Below are 5,079 nucleotides of genomic sequence, written 5' to 3' on the forward strand. Positions count from 1 at the left end.
GAGAAATCTCTGGGATTGGATAAAAAGTAAAATAGTGAGACTCATACTTCTTTTACATTGGTGGGTACAGGAAAGTTAATAATTAACATTAACAACATGTAGAGATGATATGCGGGGGACAAGATAACCATGAGGGTTTCTGTGGTCTCTTGGTGCAGTGAGTTGTGCCCTGAGGGGCCTAGAAAAAAGGGATTACTCTGACATTCCAAGAGTATGTTATCTTAGATGCAAAAAGACAATAAACAAGCTTACTTAAAGTAAAGATTGACCTTTGTCAAGAAAGCTACAGGCCCAGGATGTGATGACCCACCACGACCTGCTTTTAGTTAGAAATTTTTATCTTCAAACCATCTTACGTGGTTACTTTCAGTCTCTGAGTTTATAAGGCCTGCCATGTTGGCCTTCCCTGAGCTTGTCAGGTTTAGTATGTGGCTTTATTTTTTGTCTACACTATTATCTATCTATTATCTATCTATCTAACTATCTATCTATCATCATCATCATCATCATCATCAATCATCATCCATCATCTCTATCTCACTCTTTTCATTAATGGTTACTTCTCAGGTCAGGCGATGCTGTATTCTGTAGTTATAGATCTGTCTGGAGGTCTGGCAGAACCTGAAGCTGGCTAAGCCACATGAAGGTCTAGGTAGCCCACAGTTTGTCCTAAACTACTATAATGACCTGAGCCATGCTTGGCTCTTACGAAAAATGACACTGCAATTATTGTGTTGTACTAATAATATATATTAATTGGCACATTTTGGTAGGAAAACAAACTACTACTCGAATCATGCTATCATTTTCATTTTTCTGAGAAAACAGTTGAACCTAGCCTAAACTATCCCTTTCTCATGTTGGTTTTATTTTGTGCATATTGAATATATCCAGTAATGTCCATCATCTTGCTCACATGAAAATAACCAAATTGGAAGTGAATTAAACAGTCCCAACTGTGGTTATAAATACAATGTTGGGCTTCCTGTGATTCTCCTCTCTCCTTACCTTTTAATTAGGCTGAATTTAAATTTGCCATATTTACTAGGAATCCAATTAAAAAAGCAGACACTATGCTTATTGAATTTTACTGTCATATTGTTACCGTTGGGGGTGATTTGAACTTTGGTGTTGCCTCAGTGGCAGAGGGCGTGGGTTGAAGGGAGATAATGGCACAGAAGTGTAATTAGCATTTTTCCTTGGTTCTTCCACATTGACACAGTGAAGAATCATAGGGCAGTGAGATTTTTAAAAGATTTATTAAAAGTATATTTTAGAAAGATAAAACACGCTCCAAGGAGGCACAGGGTTTTAGCAAAGAGAGCTATAACAACAACCCAGAAGTGGGAATCTCTAAATTATATTTGTCCCTGATGAGTGGTCCCAAAGGCATTCTTAGGTGATGGGCAAGTGAGGTCATTTTGATTGATGTTTGGCTACTGTATAACACTTTGCCTAGTGCAATGCATTTATTCAGAATTCTACTATCATTAGGGTGTTCTTTGGGCACTCTCTGGGCTAGGTCCCTATTCCTTTGTTCCCCTGTCACTCATTTTTGACTAGCTACCTAACAATATTGAATAGTTTCAGTTACTATCTTTTCACTGTTTAAATCACAATGTATCATCACTCCATTTGCTTGTAAATCTTTTACATTATTTTGGTTTTTGACTACCTACAAAATTAGAATGTCTTTCTTTTTTTAAAAAATTAAAATATTCCTTTCTTGTACAGCAATGTTGCTTTTATTTAACAATCAAAATATGAATGAACTAAGACTGAACAACTGAGCAAAGTTGCTGCTACGCTCAAGACATTTTAAAAGTTTATAGACAGCAATAAAGGTCTTCATAATGAAAAAGGTATGCAAATGTGATTAGCTCTCTTTAAAAAGGTTGCTGAAACCCAGAATATCAGCACACAAAGATCTTGCCTGTAGCAAGTCATCTACATTGTTAATTACCAAGATCACTCTGGAAACTGAGCCATGATATCAATGAGATCAATGAGCTTTGTGAGTTGTTAAATACTCAGCAAATACCTCTTTACTTTAAATATAATCTTTGAGATTAATTTAAATAGTATACCAAAGTGCACAGTTAAGTGTGAGTCTATTGTACTGGAAAATATTAGTAAATATAACATAAATTTTCATATTTTTAAAAATCTTTTTTGGCTTTTTAAATTCACAAATAATTGCAGAACATTATACTGATTAAAAAAATAATAATAATCTACGGCCTTGCCACCCTGAACAAGCCTGATCCTGTCTGATCTTGGAAGCTAAGCAGGGTCGGGCCTGGTTAGTACTTTGATGGGAGACCACCTAGGAAGACCAGGTGCTGTAGGCGTAAAAAATAAAAAAAAAAATAAATAAAAGATTGTAAGTTAATAAGGTTTTGAATTCCGTAGTGTCAAACTAAGTACTTCATCTGAAAAAATTATATATTTCAAAACGTAAATCTTCAAATTCTTTCTTTTGAAAATGACCAAAGATCTTGAAGGGAATCACTCAGAATACACCACTCAAAATATGCAACTTTGACAAATGAATTATTTTGAGCTGAAGGCAATTGAGAAATAGCAGATGCAAGACGAGTCCTCTGCCTTCCTCCAATCTGCCTAAAAGCAGGGTATAAATTTTCCATGAGAAAGGTACCCTTTTTGTATCCCAAAGAGGAGAGCGACTCATCACCAGACTTTATTAAAATAACCATCATCTATCAGTTACCCCATATGTCTCTTAGCTACTTTCCCGCATTTTATCACCCTCCAGAAGCCCTCTTTCTTTTTGTCCAATCGCTTCTCCACAATTCATTTTCCTTTGTTAAAATGGCATATAATCTCTTGAGTATAATTGCTTCATTAGATTTTCATTTCTTTTCTGTAAAGCCGCCATGTGCAAAAAAAAAAAAATATATATATATATATTTTATTATGTTAATCTGTTTTTTATCACTTTAATTTGCAGGCCTAAGCCACTGAACCTAAGAGGGAAGAGGAGAAGTTTTTGCTCTCCTATAATATGCAATGAGAAGTTTCATATTTCTATAAGAAAGGGGGGAAAGGCAATATTATCAGTCTCTGGTCATCTTCAGTACCTAAAGAGTCAAATTTTCTCAAATAAATCACTAGCACCATTACTTATCCCCTGTCCCCTTGAAAATATTTAGTTGATAACAGAGTCAATATATGAAACTGAATGATATAATTCTGTTCTATGTATTTGTAACTATGTGTACATTCTTAATATATCATCCTACTTATGTACTCTTCTGTATAAATATTTATTGAGCTCCTATTAATTGATACTGTTAGGTAGTTAGGTAGTCATGAGAGACAGAAGGAAAGGCCCAGCTCTGTAACCATAGAAATCTCCCTTGAAGACCTTCCTTAATAACCTCCCCCAAACGCCTCCCCTTTTATGTTTATAAATTACCACAAATCCTAAGGTATGAAGGCCATAAAAGCTGTTGGCTAACCCAGCCACAAACCCCTATGCAGAAAGTACTACCCTAACCTTCCCATAACTTCAGCCTCATTATACCATCATAATATCATGCCTATGCCCAGAGGTTTATAAATCTAATTATAACAAACTGAATTCTTGGTAAGTACATGCTCAGTAGGCAAAGTGTCAGTCAAGGTGACCTCACACAAGAACCATCTAGTACCACCCTTGTACCCTCCCATCATAGCCCAAAAATAAACAGCCCTTCCCACTTATGCACTGTTACCATGTTCTTTGCTGGAAACCTGCTCCTCCCTTGGAGTGTAAGCTGTCTTTTATTTTTTTCATCTCCCCAATTCAACAGGGCTGCAGCTTTCCTTATCATGGCCCGTCTTCTTCAAAAATGTACTTTCAATAAATCTTACTTTTTCTAAATCTTGCTGATCTGTAATTCTTTACTGAGTTGGCAAGGAAGAACCAAGGACTCCCATCATGCCACTGGGGCTATGCCTGTTTTCACATCACCGCAGCGGTAACAATACTACCTGCTGAGGAACTGACATAGTTCTTGCCCTTATATAGAGTTTACAGTAACACAGACATGAAACAAGCTATCACAGGTGATAAGTGTCAGAGTGCTATGGTATAAAATAAAAGAAAATTCTGAACTTAGATAAGGAGAGACTTTACTAGAAAGGGTTTTTGCAAGGGGGAGGGGAATGTCACAATGTGGGAGGAGGGCAATTACAAGAAAGAGTATGCACTGACTCTGCAAGCATCTCATAGGGTCAGGAAAGAAAGGGCTTTTCTTCTATAGGGAGAAGTGAATAATGCTAGAAAGAGGCAGGTGTGGGGGAGTGGGATGAGTGGATAGAAGTGGCATGATCAGACAATAGATCTGACGAAGACTCCTAGACCAAACTTTAGGCTCTTCTGAGCTTTCTTCTCAACTTTGGCTTATGAGAGTTGCAGACTTTGCACAAAGATTTCACCTACTACCCACACAAAGAGACTGAAACAAACACTAGCATCACTTCTAACAGCTCAAGACAGTACCTCTAGGATGATAACTCCAACTTCCATAAATTCCTGTCTGAGAAAGCTCAAGACTGCTAAAAAGAGTACTGTTTGTCCAGCCCGAACCTGACTACTGACCTCCCTCCCAACTTCACTTTTCTTAGAAACATTTATAGTTGACTCTTAAATAACACGGGGGTTAAAGGTACCAACACCCCACACAGTCAAAAATCCTTGTATAACTTTTGACCGCCCCCTCCTCGGAAGCTTTTTCAATAACAAACAGTCAACTAACACATATTTTGTATGTTATATGTATTATATACTGTATTCTTACAATAAAGCTAGAGGAAAGAAAATGTTAAAATCAAAAATAAGAGAAAACGCACATACACTATTTATTGGAAAAAAACTCACATATATATGGACCCATGCAGTTCAAACCCATGTTGATCAAGAGTCAATTATATTTAAAATAACTTAAAATCGTAAACCCTTTTTCTATTCCTTTGCCATGCATATGTATTTACTAAAACCTAGGAATGTCTTTCTCCATGACCCAAAAGCTATTCCTTTGAAATGTAATTATCAGGAAGAATAAGGACCCTACC

At 36.5% G+C, this 5,079-nt stretch overlaps 1 pseudogene; it reads left to right on the forward strand.

The window, feature by feature from the left end:
* Positions 1 to 2,232: 2,232 nt before the first annotated feature.
* LOC120600155 (uncharacterized) lies at positions 2,233 to 2,351 on the forward strand (annotated as a pseudogene).
* Positions 2,352 to 5,079: the final 2,728 nt, after the last annotated feature.

This window comes from Pteropus medius, unplaced genomic scaffold (genome assembly GCF_902729225.1).
Source record: "Pteropus medius unplaced genomic scaffold, Ma_sr-lr_union100, whole genome shotgun sequence".
Lineage (NCBI taxonomy): Eukaryota > Metazoa > Chordata > Mammalia > Chiroptera > Pteropodidae > Pteropus > Pteropus medius.